The sequence below is a fragment of the Ananas comosus genome, linkage group 4 (genome assembly GCF_001540865.1).
Source record: "Ananas comosus cultivar F153 linkage group 4, ASM154086v1, whole genome shotgun sequence".
Classification (NCBI taxonomy): Eukaryota; Viridiplantae; Streptophyta; class Magnoliopsida; order Poales; family Bromeliaceae; genus Ananas; species Ananas comosus.
Genome location: NC_033624.1, coordinates 12,532,376 through 12,549,591, shown reverse-complemented (window position 1 = coordinate 12,549,591; position 17,216 = coordinate 12,532,376). Strand labels below are relative to the sequence as shown.

The 17,216-nt window shown below is 33.1% G+C and overlaps 1 long non-coding RNA gene across 1 annotated transcript; it reads right to left on the bottom strand.

The window, feature by feature from the left end:
- Positions 12,055–15,885, bottom strand: LOC109708465. The gene is made up of 2 exons (XR_002215737.1): positions 15,625–15,885; positions 12,055–15,467 (listed from the first exon to the last, which is right to left on the bottom strand). It is a non-coding gene; the product is annotated as an uncharacterized LOC109708465 (long non-coding RNA).

The following is a 17,216-nucleotide window of genomic DNA, read 5'->3' as shown; positions in this document are numbered from 1 at the left end:
TTAGGGTTTTGGGAATTTGGAACTTTGGAAAATAGGGTTAACACATGCATCTTGGTATTAGCATTGGCGAAGCAGCAGCAGCTGCTGCAGCTCCCTGCATTTACTAACTGAACTGTAGAGGTAGCTCTCCTTGGTTTGAGAGAGAGAGAGAGAGAGAGAGATTAAGCTAATAGAAATAGGATGAACCCATCATAGGATTAGTGGCTTGCAGATGATGGGTATATTCAATGGATTGTTTTTTAGTCTTTAACCTACCTTAATATGCCCACCAACCATGTGCTTGGTCAAAGCAGCCACATATACACAAAACTATCCAACCAATTCTTAGGAAAGTTAGAAGGAAGGAAAACTCCATTCCAACTCCCTGTAGACTCTGGTGACCACAACACAGCCATCTAATTACTTAACTCCGAATGGAAGTGCAAAACAAATTATTGGCTTTGCATTTTACTGTTGATCTTGGTATTCAAAGGGTCCATTGGGTAGGTTTTGAGATCAAATCTACAGGGGCACTGTAATTTATCTGTGATGTTGTACTTGTAAAACTATCAATCTTATTTTTTGATGTTTTGAGATATGACACCAAATGAAACCAAAGTTAATTGCTTTGAGACTAACATGTGGGAGCAACTTGTGTGGGTCCTGTGGGACATCATGACTATATATATATATTGTTTCAAAAGGACACAGGATTCTCAATTTTGATGGCTCTGAAGCCATGTCAGCACTTGTCTGTCAAAATCTTTTCTTTTATTTTTCCGAGAGAGAAAGAAAGCATGCTATCCGCTTCGTTTATTTCACTTAGAAATAAACTTAGCTGAAAATGTGAATCAACTAGGATTCGAATTTGGGTCTCGGGTATCAATCACCAAGACTTTTTGCCACTTGCGCTAGGGACAGTTGGTGTTGAAATCCTGTTTATCCCACTTATGAGGAGAAGGTTTTTAATGTAATATTCAAGCGGATTAATCGTGTACCAATCAAATAATAACATGTTAATTTTATTAATTTTGAAGTAGAAAAGAAGATGAATTACTTAGTTGGTTTAGATTGACATCTGATTTTTTTTTTAAAGTGGTATGAATATTCAAGAAAATATTATTTAAAGAGAAAAAAAAACTCTATTTAACCTTGGGCATGCGTGGCGGAGAGGGAAAAGAGATTGTTGGGTATTTATGAAATCATTTATTGGCATTTATTTTCCTATGATATCTTAACTTCCATATGTCCTTCAAAAGCTAAATTTATATCACACACACAGAGCACACCCACACCAACTCCAAATCAATAATTAAATATTTAAATAAATAAAGCAAATCCGAATTTTTTATATATGACGTTTAAAAACTCAAATAAGTTAACCTAGTTCCTTACGAATGATTCTCTCATTTTTAAAGGGATTTTTTTCGAAAATAATCCTATAAAATTTTGTATTTGCCAAACTAATCCCGTAAAATTTTTATTTGTGAAACTAACCCTTCTCTCGCCACATGGGCGCCACGTCAGAGATTCCTAAAAAAGACGGTGAATCGTTCACCGTCTTTGATATTTGTTGTAAAGGCGGTGAATGGTTCACCGTCTTATGAAGACGGTGAATGGTTTACCGTCTTATGAAGACGGTGAACCATTCACCGCCTTTAGTACAAAACCCTATTCTGCGCAAATCTTTCCAAGTCCATAATATGGTGTCCTTGATAAGACGGTGAATCGTTCCCCGTCTTTTCGAGGGCACAGAAACGGCGGATTTGAGAGGGTGGAAAGAAGAAACGGCGGAAAGAAAAATTTTGCACTAAAGGCGGTGAATGGTTCACTGTCTTCTAAAGGCGGTGAACCATTTACCGCTTTTATAACAAAAATTACAAAGACGGTGAACGATTCACCATCTTTTTGAGTAATCCCTGATGTGGCGCCTACGTGGCGAAAGGAGGGTTAGTTTTACAAATAAAAATTTTACAGGGTTAGTTTGGCAAATACGAAATTTCACGGGGTTATTTTCGAAAAAAAAGTCCTTTTTAAAGGGTACTGTCATCAAATACATAGATGAAACTAGTGGGGGCATATGCGTAATTTCATGTGTCCTTTTCTCCTGTAGGGAGCATTGATGCAATGAGGACGTGGTGTGGGCTCCACTTCGCAGCATATGCGACCCGTGACCTCTGTGGTCCCACATTAAGTTGGTGGGCCCACCTGGACCCAGTTTGTAGGGCCCAACGCGGGCCCAATTTGGGGTACCTCCAACTCCAAGAAAATGTCTCATCCTTGGAATCATGACAAGGGCTTTTTCGTCTTTTTCTTTTTTTCTCTGCCAATAATATTAATAATCAAGTGTGAAGAAACAGTCATTATTTGATTTGTCAGAAGTCTTCAACATTTTTTATTTTTCATATGCAGGTCTAACAAATGTCATAAAGCATATCTGTCTAACGAGTAGGGTTATCAACGAGCGGTACACGGACTAGTTCAGTAAAATATCAAGCTAAAAAATTATTTATTAACAAGTCGAATACGAGCTAGTTTGCGAGCGGTTGTTAGTCTTACTACTGGATAAAAAGTTAAAAGAAAGTTTTTTTTTTTTTTTGAGAGAGATAGGTAGCGTGCTACCCGTTTCGTTTATTTTATTTAAAAATAAACTTAGTTGGAAATGTTAATCAACTAGGATTTGAACTTAGGACCTTAGATACCAACCACCAAGCTCTTTGCTACTTGCTCTAGGGACAATCGGTAGTTAGAAGAAAGTTAGATACCCCCTTGACTATTTTCTCACATATTAGATCGTACTATTCAATTGACCACCCATTTTATTCTAGAGAATTATTAGTATCTCAACGCACATTACCTTAATCCAAGGGCGATATATATATATATATATATAATTGAGCTCCTATGCTTTTAAAAGTACTAAGATATCGGTGCTTGTAAGTTTTCAGTCTTTGGATTAAGAAATATGTGGTTAGCATGATGTGGGCCCCCTAGGGTTGAGCGGATGGTTGGTTGAATAGCATAATCTAACGGGTGTAAATGATCAACAGTGCTGATCTAACGGTTAAAAACCTACAAGCACCAAGTGCTTGGTGCTTTTACAAGCACCATAGCCGCACTATATATATATATATATATATATATATATATATATATATATATATATATATATATATTGCTCGAAGCAAGCTAACCTTAGCTTGTGTTTGTCTTGTTTATTAAATGAGAGTCAAAATACGAGCTGACTCACAAACAACAAGTTAGATTGCCAGCTTTCCTGATGAGTTAAATTTTAATTTTAAAGTCTCTCTCATAGAATTTTAGGACTAAGGTGTATGAGATGTACTTATACACCCGGTGTAGGGAAAAAGTTCTGGCATTAAAGACCATCCTGGAGTGCATGCAACTTGGTAGGCCCTTTTAATAATTGTCGAATTTATAGAGGAGCTATAGTAAAGGCCCAAAACGATGCACAGATAGTGTAATTTATTGATTTATTTATACAGGTTGTGCTTAGCATTGTTTATTGTTTTTTAGCTTAATTTTAAAACAAAAATATATAGGTTATGCTTAGGCAAATCCAAATTCCTCTGTAGGAAAAAACTATGGTACTTGAACTCACTTCTAAGATCAATTTACAAAGTTGCCATCTACGGGGTTTAAAGTTTTAATACTTTACTAAGGCATGGGACTATAGCATGCTCCTTTTTTCTTTTTTTTTTTAACAATACTTGAATGATAAAGCAAATCGTTAAAATTTGAAACGCATGACTATAAGGGCATGCTTGTTTCGCCGAAATTGAATTTTGAATTAAATTAAAGTATGTATAAAAATAACTTTTCTTTCGTTGTTTGTTTTTATGTATGTAGAAATGATGTTATTTTAATTCTGCTATTTGTTTAGTAAAAAATAAATGACGTAAAATAATTTTAGTCTCTTATATAACTTCATAAATAATAAGTTAGAATACAATAAATTATAATATAATAAAAATAATATAATTATATAAATAATAAATTATATTGTAATAAATAAAAAAAATTCTCTTATATTTTATTTATTTTTTTCTCACATTTCCCTTTTTGTAGTTGACTTCATCCCTCTTTATAAAACGAAGACAAATTAAGATATTTTGAAAAACTCAATTTTCAAACTAAGAGTGTGTTTGGTTCGAAATCGGAATTGGTATCGAAATCGGAATGAAAATAAGTTGGAAAATCTCATTCTATTTGGTTCGCCACCTGAATCGAAATCGAAATAAGTCATTCTTATTGTCGGTATTTGGTTCAGATATATATTAGAAATATAATTAATTTAATATGCCACTTTTATCTTTATAATTAAATATTAACAATTTACGACAACATTTTAAAACGACGACAAAATTTTAAATATATAATGGATAATTCAAAATATATAACTAAATTTTGATTTATTCAAATTCAAACTTAAAATTATAATTTTAATTTTAATTTGAATCCATAAATTAAATTTAAATTTTAAATAAAATTTGAATAAAACTTTCGATTTTAAATTAAAATTAAAATTAAATTAAAATTCAAATTTATAAATTACATTTGAAATGTTGGATTGAATTTTAATTTTTAATTTAAATTCAAATTAAAATTAAAATTTATAAATATAATTTTTAAACTTAAACTTATATTTTAATTAAAAAATAAGTTTAAAAATTAAATTTAATCCGAACAAATTCATTCCATCCGGATTTAATTCCAATCCGGCCTCCTAGGCCAGATTGGAATTGGAAAAAGAGGTAATTAAGGGGATTCCCATTCACCGAAATCGGAATGAAAATCCTGCATACCAAATACGGACAAACGGAGGAGGCTGGATTGGAAAAAGAGATAATTTGGGGAATTCCCATTCATCCGAGAATCGAAATTGGAATGAAAACCCCACATACCAAATACAGACAAACGGATTTGTCAATTCCGATTCCGATTCCGATTCCAAGATGAAAAATGGACGAAACAAGCACGCCCTAAACGCCAAAAATATTTGTTTACGGCAGAATAATACTTTTTTTTTCCCACTTTCGCCAAAATAGGCCTTAAAGTTCTAACTAATGGACTACACTAAGAAAGGTTTTTATAACTAAAATAATTTAGTAATTAACTAAAAAGTTATATTATACTTTATATTTAATTAATTAATTAATATATTTTTATTGTTTTATACAATATTCATACCTAATAAATTTATTAATTTATTAAATTATTTTTAATTAATATTTTGATGTTAATTAATTAGAGAAAATATTTTTAATTTAAAATTATAACTCTTATATCTCTTTTTTCAATCTAACCATCCAAATACTATTTACCTTATTTTCAGAAATAATTTAATTTTCATCCAAATATAAAATTAATTTAATTTTTATTTATATCTTAATTTGTACTTACATTCGAACTAAACGCGGCCTTAAAGTTTTTACTAACAATTTTTTTTTTTTTTTCAACAATAAAAACCAGTGAGAACACGTAGTAGGACAAATAATGCCTCTGCATCATATGGTCGTGTACTGTGTTCAGTTATCATTTCAATCTTCTCAGAACAATAAAACTTGTTATATATCAATCAGAATAGATATAAAATACTTGGTTCTCAAATTATGAGGTATTGTGATATTTTAATTTTTAAATTTTAATTTGTTGTATTTTTTTGACACGAATTTTATAAATTATTATAATTAAATTTTACAATCTAATTTGCTGATGTGAAAGTGATATAATGTTTTAATTATTATTGTATTATTAATCACTATATTACTATATCACTTTTATATTATTAATACAGGAGTATTTAGTCAATAAAATTAGATTGTGGACTTAATTGTAATAATTTAAAATTTTAAAGTCAGAACATATAATAAACTATGATTATTTGGGTCAAAGTGTCACGTACATCATAATTTCAGAACCGATTTCTTGGTTAAAAATGTGCAAAACTAAACGTGTCCCTGGTGCTTGTTCAACTCCATGGATGGGCATCTAGATACTTATCATGTAGAAAAAAAATAATTTATTTTTAAAATTTTAATAAAATAATTATTAGCACTTTTTCAAACAGCTTTACTCAAACCTCTGCATAACATAAGAAAGAAACATTTCTCAAATGATTACTCTAAAAAGCCATTTAAAATACTATTCAAATGACTTTGGATTACTTTTATTAAGTTATTGGATTCACTAGAAAGGGTCCACTGTCCATCATTTAGTGCCTGCATTAATTAATTATAGGACATATTAATTTCATAACATATAATAGGTTCTCACTTATAGGTAAATCCTACAATATAAAAAACAGTCACCTATATTGTAAATCAGTAGAAGGATCCACCACAGTGGGCACTCATGATAAGCACTACTTTTTCTTTTCTTTTCTTTTCTTTTTTTTTTTTTTGAGAGAGATAGGTAGCATATTATCCGTTTCGTTTACTTAGCTGAGAATGTGAATCAATTAGGATTCGAATTTCGGTCTCGGGTACCAATCACCAAGTCCTTTGTCACTTGCTCTAGGGACGGCCGGTTGATAAGCACTACTGAAATGAAATTATTTGACAAGATCCAACTCTATATAACTCTTTTGCCAAGGCAAAAAAGTTGGTGTATGTGTTAATTGTTAAGTAGCTTACTTAGTAGCTAAGACATCACCCCTTAATTAATGAAAAGTGAAATTAGAAGTGAACCTTTGGATCCAAACTTGGGACCATGTTGTTGAGTAGTTAATTCATTGAAAGATCATGTCCTTCATTGAAAGATGATCATGTCCTTTGTCTATGTACTCCATCATAGTTCTCCATTAGTGGTGTGCTTTTAATTAGGTCTAATTTTGCGCCTTATCTTTCGAGAGTTGAGAGCTTGAACCTCCCCTCCTCGACCAAAGTACCCGCAACTAGTTATGATACCCGATTCTGCGGAACGAGTTATTAGTTCTGATGGATTGAACCGTTATATATATACATACAGGTTTCGTTGCCATACATTTATTTTCAATGATTGAGCTTCCAAATCGACGATCAGTATTATTGAATATAATCTAAACTACTTAAAATATCTAGAAATTAAATTTTAAATTTTTTTGACATCATTAGCCGAATGATCAAAATGTTTCAAAATTATAATTTTAATGGTCTATATAAGGCGCGCGTTTTCTTGTTTAACAGCGTAGTGATGTCCAAATTAATTGAATTTTGATTAGAAAATTCTTTCAACTATTTAGAACATAATCTATACTCTTGATCTTGATTATAAGACTTTTATCATTACTTTTTAAAGGATATTTATTTTCAACCGTTCATTTTTGTGTCAACTGATGGATAAGAAAATAATATCGAAAAAATATAAAATTTTGTTTCTACATACTTCAAGTCGTTTAAATTATATTCAACGATGCCGATCGTCGATTTGAGAGCTCTATCGTCGAAAACAAATGGATAGTAACGGAGTCTGTTTGCTACTTATTATATTCCAACTCAAATCTACATATATAAAGAGACACGGAGACCGGTTACTATACTATTGACTATCGAGTTTTCTGCCGTTAGATCTATCCTTTGATCATTTTGACTCATTAGATTATACTATTCAATCAACCAACCACCCACTCAATTCTAGAGACCATTATCATTTAACTGCACATTTCATCCAAAGGCCAAAAACTCGATAGCACCAAACGCTGTTTAATTCTTGGGCATGGGGTTGCAAAGAATTCGCGCCTATCTTCATTGATCCTCATTACAAATCTTGTCACTATGGTACAACATCCACACTCAGTGACACCCTATTTTTCAGAGGGGTCATCGTCTTCAAACTACTTTACTCTTAACCCTTTTAATCTCTTGGGTCTAACTATCGTGCAATATGCTATAGCCAGGTTAAGAAGTTTAGCTTATTATACCTTATATATCTAGAACTATTCTAAATTTTGGGGCACCAATTCTCGCTCCATATCTTATCCTTATAATATTAGTGGTACGTGTTGCACTTTTGGTTTTCACAGACCGAATTACAGAGAATTCGCACTCACCTTCACCAATCCCCACTCCATATCTTTTTTTCTTTTTTTTAAAAAAAAAACTTGGCCTAACAAGGGCATAAGGTAGTTGCAATGGCCTTGTCTCTGAAATGTAAATTATGGGGTCTAAAAATTACCAATTAAAGCCAATAAAAGGATGAATCCACAAGTATAAAGCTGGTAAAGGGAGCCCACTAATGTTGGCCCAGCCCTTTGGCCTTTTCACATCCAAGTCAATCACATTTGTACTAGATGTTTATTTGCCTTGTAGAGCCTATTTGAAATTTTGACCTCGCTATAGGAAGTAGTACTGATAAATGAAGTATTTGTCTGAGTAACAGAAGATGTATTATATTAAAATTTTATTCGACAGATTCTATCTACTGCTAATATAGAAGCACTTAGTTCGAGCTTCTTCATGCATTTGGGTTTTAGAATCTCATTTCCGACTCTTTTTTTAAGCTAAATATTCTAGTTATGTTAATAAGTGGAGCTTGAAATGAAAGTAAAAGTGAGTTTAAACAGACACTCATTACCTAAACCTCATTATTTCTGATTATATCTGCCAAAGTCTAGAGACATTCATTAATGCACCGCTTCTCTAGGTTTAATTCTGCAGAAACATGCAAAGTCCAAATCATGTTCTAGCGCATGTAACCCTTGCGGTCCTTGCTCTCATAATTGATGCATTTGCTATTTTGTTACATGATTTTACACATCCTCTTGAAATTAAACCAATGTATTACTGTGCAATTTGTTACATAATTTTACATATTCTCTAGTAAACCTGTTCATTACTATTCTCAAACATTCCAAACCTTTTAAAAATCCCAAACCTCTTTTTTTTTTTTTCCATTTTGTAAAGCTACAATTTTCTCAGTTAAGTTACAAGCTAGCTAGGTTGAGTTCTTAAATATCTAGCAATTTGTAACCTTCGAATAAACAAAAAAATTGTCCACAAGCATCTTCTTTTCCTAACTTCTTTGAAGGACAGGTACTTGAATCCCTAACGCATTTTTCCAGTTCTGCAGGAACAGAAATATAAAAGGTTCCATAAATAACAAATTCATGATGAAATGCTTTAAAAAAAAGATATTTTTGCATCTTGTCATAAATGTGTTATGTGAAGAAGAAGTAAGTACATTTGTCGCATTCAGCTTCTGAAGATATATGAACTGCTATGGATTTAAGTTCTCTTTGTCAAAAAGTTAAAGATTAGCCTAATTAATATTTGCGAGGTCTCGGATCTTGAGGGAGTTTACATATTTCAACACACATTAGCATCCTCAGAAGAAAAAAGAGTACTCCTCTATCACAGTTATTACTTTTCTTTACGTAGAAAGCTACAAGTCAGTGTCATAAATTTAGCAACAGAGTTGAGACAGTCAGGGACTAACAAAAGAGGATACAAAAATAACAATATTTTGCAAACTTATCCTGCGCACGAACACACGCACGCAGAGAATAGTAATCCCCAGGAAGTTTGGGAAAATTCCGTTTGATAATTAAATGATATATTACAAATGTGTCTCTTCAGAAAATACTACATGCATTAGATGTTAAACATGCAGAGGGAGAGGGAAAGTGTAAAACTAAAAAAAAAGTAACATTTAAGGACTTTTTTTTTTAATATTTAATGATACTTAAAAGCGTCCCAATATAATTTAGCGTCACATTTCAAAGCATCGGTCAAAGCGTCGGCAAATGAAGAGTTGCCACGTATATACCGACGCTTATTCCAAGCGTTGGTAAAATATATTCTGGCGCTTTAAAGCGTCAAAATTGTTTAAAATCCTAACGCTTGAAAGCGGTGAAAAATAAAAAATAATAGTAAAATTTATCATTTAATAAATTAGTTTGTTACAATAAAGGATTTATATGACAACGCTCTTTGAAGCGTTAGTATTTTGTAGCGTCGTCTAAAAAACGTCTTTATATTGAGATTTTTTTATAGACGTACGTTTTTCCCATGTAATTTCGGACAATTCTTTTTTTTAACTAAATGATATATTACAAAAGATTCTCTTTACAGAAAAATTATGTTAAAAATGTAAAATGACTAAAACATCATTCTCTGCTAGCTAGCTATAAATCATTTTGAGAAAAATTGGTTGTTTCATAGATACTTGAACAAGAATAATAAATCAAGGTTTTTAGGCCTTAGGACTTATTTAATTTCTCTTAATTCCTTGTTTCAAATAATCCACATCTTGGGCTATTGGTGAAAATCTTTCCACTCTTGAGTGATAGCTAGGTATATATAATACATAATTAAAATAAACTTAAAATTTTTTAGGGGAAAAAAGGGGAAATAATTGAAAAAACAGTTTCACAACAAATAATGGTCTCTTAAAACATCACCTGCTCGATGTTTGCCTTATCGATCACGATTTACATGCCACCATTTAGTGGATATATCGGTCATTCATTTTTATTTTTTATTTTTTTTTTAGGAGAAAGGTAATACGCTATCCGCTTCATTCATTGGATTGATAAATTAAACTACAGGGGTGAAGCAGTCAAAGCCTCTGTTGACGATAAAAAAAGAAAAACCCACTACATGCACTGCTTTGCATGGAGGAGATAATCCCAATCCATGATCAGCCATTGCAGCTTGCGAACTACTTGCATTGGGTCCGATTCCATCTTTCTAAAGATCATATCGTTTCTGGCCTTCCAAATGATCCACCTGTAGTCTATTAATTCGGTTAGGCTGTTTCTCGAATAGTGTAGTCAGAGCCTGTTGAATGAAAAAAAAAAAAAGAAGATTGGTTGTTCATTATTATTAGTTCATTATTATTAGTCATTAACCAGTTTACTTCATTAAGAGTTCGAAAGTTAGGGAAAATTATATGGCTTCTTAAACTTGAAGTTGGATGCATGCTAATGTGAGATATTTGAGAAACCAATAGCTCGGTCAATTTTTCAACACTTTAATCTAGTTAATACACTATATACGTCCATTGTTTATCGATCTTTGGAAGAAACAAACCAAAACAATATTGGACTTGCCCAAGTGATAAGAAACAAACAAAAAATTGGACTTGTCCAAGTGAAAACTACGAAATGGTCCTATATTGCGTAAAGATTGCTGCCCTGAAGCATCTCATTACATTTTGGTGGACACATATATGTTCCTAGTTAATTTTCTTGAGAATAGTGTCATAATGAAAGAGGCAACTCTCTCCTATTTATATTGAACACTCTTGAGTGCTCTAAAAACAAGTGCTCTCTCTATTTGCTAACAGAGCATTCTAGTTAGAGTGCTCTAGAAATAAGTATTCTTTCTACTTGCTAATAGAGTAGTCTAGAGAGCTCTAGAAATAAATGCTCTAGAATACTCTAAAGTGTTCGAGTTGGTAGGTATAAATAAGTGTGAGGCCCCTACACCAAATGATGTGTGTAGTGATGAAGTTGTAATGTATGTGGTAAGATATAGTGTGGAGAGAGAGAGGGTGTGTTGAGTAGTAAAATTAGTGTGTGTCTTTTAGTATTTTGCTAGTTACATATATAATTTCAAGAAGCGCCGTTTGAAATGTTATAGAAACACATCATTTATCTTCTCCACAAGAGACAAGCTAATAAATGTACACAAACACAGGCTTGCATGCCTACAAAAGACTGCTTGCAGATCAGCTGCTTAAATTTCTCTGATGAACAGTTCCTGCTATCCTTGCTACACAAGTGGTTGATTGATTATTTTTACTCCAATTGATTCACTACCATGTACTCCAATGATGCATGGTTAAAATGTTGGAACATTGCCTCAATTGATGTCCATCAATTAGATTCCAGAAAAACCATTATCACTGTACTTTGTAAACTGCTCCATGCATGGAACTACTGTTTTTATGACATGTCAATAGCAAGGTATTAATCATCAAATGGTACCTATCACACTGTATTTGATAGAACTATCACATGTTGATTTTTTTTTTTATCATTTTACTGTTTTGCACGAGGTAGCAGTACCTATGCTGATGTTCAAACAAGTCATGGGTTCAATTCCATGGTAATTAAACACCTGGTGAACAATATTTAACTACTAGTAAAATATATATTCAACTGAGATACATCAATATATATGAAACCAAAGGTACATAAAATTGATCAGAAAAATTACATGAAGTTGTTTGAGTCCAAGGGAATGTTTGTAGCCCTAACTAATTAAGGGCTTAAACATAAGCTCACAGCATTACAACAAAAATGTCTTCGTACAGCGCACTGCGTAGATCCTGCTTCGCCAATGGTTTTGATCCCCATGCCAATCATTTTAACAGCGTAAAAGCTCAAAGCATGCTGTTAAATTACAATGTAGTTCAAAAAAGTTCATATCTATTAATTTCCAGAAACCAAATATAGGGTTCATATATATATGCATTACACTAGATAACTAAAGATAATTGCATCAATTACCCAAGTTTTAATTCCTATCATTAATTCTCACTGCTATATTAGGATAGGAACTCAATTAATATTTCTTTCACATATATTACAAGAAGCAAAATGATTATCTGGTTGCTAATTAATCTAGGAGGATCTAGGTCAGATCTGATTCAGGCGAAACATCAGATATATTAAACAATTGGTCTTACTCAATTTGGATGAAGAATTGGATTTTCGATCGATGTAACCCCCCCTTTCTTGCCGAAACCACTGAGACCAAGTGTCTAACATTGATGTATCACTCTAAATCTCACTCATCATTGTGTGACTATATATATATATATATATATACACACTATCACGAATTAATCTTTCAGTTCCTGATTTTATGAAGACACAAAAAGACATAAGTTAAAAAATGAAAGAGAGGTGCAATGAAACCCTTCTCAGGATGGGCAAGTATATATGTGTACATAGATGAAAAGGCATAATTAAGCACAAGTTGTGGCTGGAAAAGAGCTGCCGTTTTGGACTGTTGATAGATAGTAAGCAGTTTGGTCCGAGGCAGATTATCTTGTCTGACACAAAGATACGAGGGCACACAACTTGCCTGTACCCTCACTCTCTCTCTCTCTCTCTCTCAAACACAAATGGACATGCACGCACGCACACGGGCACAAAAACACACATCTTTATCACCCCATCTGAGATGGGGGGAACCCAAAAGCACTTGTGATGAATCGTTTTCACAGACAACAAGTGTACTGCTAAAGAGATGAGATGTGGGAACACTTCCTAAGCTACTCAGAACAGAAAAAAACCTAACTAGATTAAAGTGTGCCGTAACAAAATACGATCAATGCAACACAATTGTGAAAAAAACGAAGAAAAAATTTCAGAGCTTATGTACTATACCGAAGCAAAAAAAAAAGAGAAATAATTAAGTGCGATAATAATAATGATTAAAAGTAAGAATCAATGCGTGGAAAGTATACGAGAAAACATATATATTGACTGAAAAATTTGAGCGTGACTGCCGCGCACAATCATAAAGCAAAAAAAAAAAAAAAAAAAAAAAAAAACTACGGCTGATAATGATTATATAAAAAGAATCAATACGTGGAAAGTGTACGAGACACCATATGACAGAAAATTTTTGTGCGCAACCGTAAATCCTGTGTTGAGAAAAAGATAATTGAACTGCTAATTAATCAACATTATACTTAACCACACTTGATTGATTCGATCAATCCCGAAGCGACTTGAAGCAATGAGACAGTTATAAATAAAGAACTGTGATGATGTGAAGCTCCCGATATATAATTGATGACATGAAAAATTCAGAAACATTAGAGTATACTTACATAATATTCATTTGATAATCAGAGGGATTAATTAATTAGAGCAATTGCTAGAATCCTTGATAACTCTACTTAATTAGTTTGGATCATCACATCTTGCAAGAGATATAGGAAACAGATGCACTTTTAATTTATGGGAAATGGCCGTGTGTGGAAGTGCATACTCTGAGACATTCACACAAAAAAAGAGTTGTTGTACACTATAAGCTGTACTCATAACATCGGTCATTGCAAGTACCTGAGAGAATACATGGGAGATAAATGTAGAGGGCTCCTCCTCTAACTTTTAAGTGCTCCATAGTTTGGTGAATGTAGAAAAGAGAAATGAGAACAAAGAATCATCAAAAAATTAGATTGATATATGTACAGAACAAGAAATTGGAAAGTTAGTTCACATTTTATGGACCATTAATTCACTGTACACCAAAGAAGTTAGAACAAATAATCATTATTTATAAATTAGCGTACGACACTGTCAAAATTAAAGAACAGCAAAGGGGTGTAGCAGAAACTATCAAACTCCCAAAGGTAAAATAATGCGGAAAAATAAATAAAAGCAAGTGCATAGATCAACAAATAGAATGTTAGTTCCCATTGGATAGAGCATTCACTGTAATCCCAAGAAGGTAGAACAAAGAATCATTATTTATAAATTAGCATATGATGCAGTCAAAATAAAAGAATCAGGAATTAAAGGTCTGTAGCAGAAACTGATGTCAAACTTCTGAAGATGAAATAATGGAGAAAATTTATATAAAAGCAAGTGAATAGATCAGCAAACCAATAAATACTGCAATAAACAGACGAATGTAGAGACCCTTATATTAATTAAAGGGCTAATTTCTGAATGCACCATATGTATATCTCATAGAAATGCTTCATCACCACAAGCCTAACATGAGGACCAGGAAGCATTATGTAGCCAAGGACAACTTGCCGAAATCTTTCTTAAGAATCATCTCTAGCGCGAGTCGCAAGCGCGAATTCGCAAGGAGCGTCGGCAAGTCATCCTTGGCTGCACCATACTCCCTAGGCCTAATGTCAAGCCACCGGTGAAAGGAGAACAGCTGAACCCACCAAAGCCTATGGCTAGAGAATGGCTTAAGAAGATGGAGGAAGAAGAAGAAGAAGAAGAAGAAGAAGAGAGGTAGAGAAGGGCGAGGGATATGGAGATAGGAGGTTGAAGGTCCTTATATAGAGCTGTGCAAAGGTGTGGGGGGTATTGAAATTGGAGAAATGCTGAGAATTTTTAATGCATTATCTTCACTGGAGAGTGGTGAGGGCAGCTGCTAGAAGGATCACGTTCTGGCCCAATAGAATAAAGAGCAAGTGATAAGGTCTCACTATCTCCCCCCTTTCTATACCATATGTGTACACCACTTTACTTTCATGTATACATCCATTGTCAAGGAAACCTAAAATTTAGGTTAAAAGAGGAAATAAAGCAACATGTAGAGAGTATGTATATATGTCTCTCTTGTGGATCATAATCTCTATGAGATCATCAACTTAAAGAAGATAACTCATTAGTGAAACCAAGATTGCAATTAATCCATGAAAAAGATTTTCCATTCGTTAGCCGTAAAGATACACGCGGCCGCAGTAAAGGCGAGGATTAAAAGTGGTGGAAGTACGTACTTGTTTACTCTATACATATAGTTTGTACCTTAATTAGCTCTATGTGTGACAGCATGCTATGGAATCTGCATTACCGAAAAGAATTAAACTTAACCAGACTCTTGTTTAAGAATCCTACAGGTGCTGGGGTTAAAAATAAATAATAATAATAGTATCTGAAAAATATGAAACAGTTTATAGGTTCGAGTGTAGTTGTGTTTTAAAAAGCTATAAACTAAGTACCAGTTGAAATGGGTATTAATGAGTGAGGAGTGCGGCAGCACTGCAGCAGAGCTTGTTTATATTTCTCTCCTTGAGCCGTACCCCTTCACCTCACCAAAGGGCATGCTACAGGAGATCGTGGCAAATAAAATAAAAGATAAGATGATAAGCAGGAGAGACACAGATTCTTAGATTACTGGGATCGAATACGTTTGCTTATTTATTTATGATTTAACCCCTCCCCCTCTCCCCTCCCCCCCTTCTCAGCTCAGAAAAGGCCTTTTCCAGTAGCAACTGGAGGAGGAGTCAGTAACTCTTTTCCAGTGGAAAAGTAATGCATGCTGTATATGGGTCTTGGAGATAAAAAGTAGAACATGGGTAAATCTAGGAGGGGGAGAGCGAGAGAGAGAGAGAGAGAGAGAGAGAGAGAGAGAGAGAGAATCAGCAACCATGGTCATTTGTTACGGCGTTGGCTTTGTTTTGGTTATACCATATTACCACCAAGGCCCACTGATTCCCTTTTCCTTTTCTTCTTTTGAAATGCCTTTTTCGCTTTCTTTTGCCAGGAGATATTGCTGATGACAATAAGGAGATGCCCATGTCCCTTGGTTTGTTAAAAGAAGATTGCATGATCACTTTAGTTGTCACAGGTGTCATTTTCTCTCAAATACAAAACACTTTGAATTGAAAAAGTAGTAACAAAAGAAAAAAAAAAAAAAAAAAAAAAAAAAAACTATACGCCCTTCTTATTACACCCATGATGAGATTCTAGGATTTGAAAAACTCTATTGGTTTTTAGTACAAGAAAAAACTTTTGATAAGACAAATAAAATAAGAAAAAAATATCCGCTTTGTTTATTTCATTTAGAAATAAACTTAGCTGAAAATGTGAATCAACTAGGATTCAAACTTGGATCTCGAGTACCAACCACCAAACCCTTTGCTACTTGCTCTAGAGACGGTCGGTGTGTACAGATAAATTATTATGCTCTGAAAAATACTATTTGTACATAAAAAGTGATCAGTGTAAGTTTTACACTCATCCATCCAAGAATAAAAATATTTCATTTAGATTTTTAATATTAAAAAAAATTGATAAAATAGTTTGAAAAATATTAGCTTCCGAGTGGGCAAGTATCTTGAAGGCAGATCCTAAAACTCCTCAGTTATTTTTTATTAGATAAACATTTTAGAAATACATAGTTTCACAGCTAATATATAGAGTATGATGTTTTTCAAAAAACCAAGCACATGGTAGTTATAAGTTTTTCGCTATTAAATCTATCTCTATGATCCATCCCACCTCTTAGATTATGTTATTTTACCAATCATTCATTTAAAGAAAAACTTCAAAAACCCCCATGTAGTTTCGTACTTTTTTATTTTAGTATCCTTTGGTTTCACACTTTTTCACTTTAGTACCCTGTGTTTTAAAATGTATTAAGTTAGTACCCTATGGTTTAATTTTTGTATCAATTAAGTTAGTACCCTGTAGTTTTTAAACTATAGGGTACTAAAGTGAGAAAGTGCGAAACCACAGGGTACTAAAGTGAAAAAGTGCGAAACTACTGGGTACTAACTTGATACACTTTAAACCACAGGATACTAAAGTG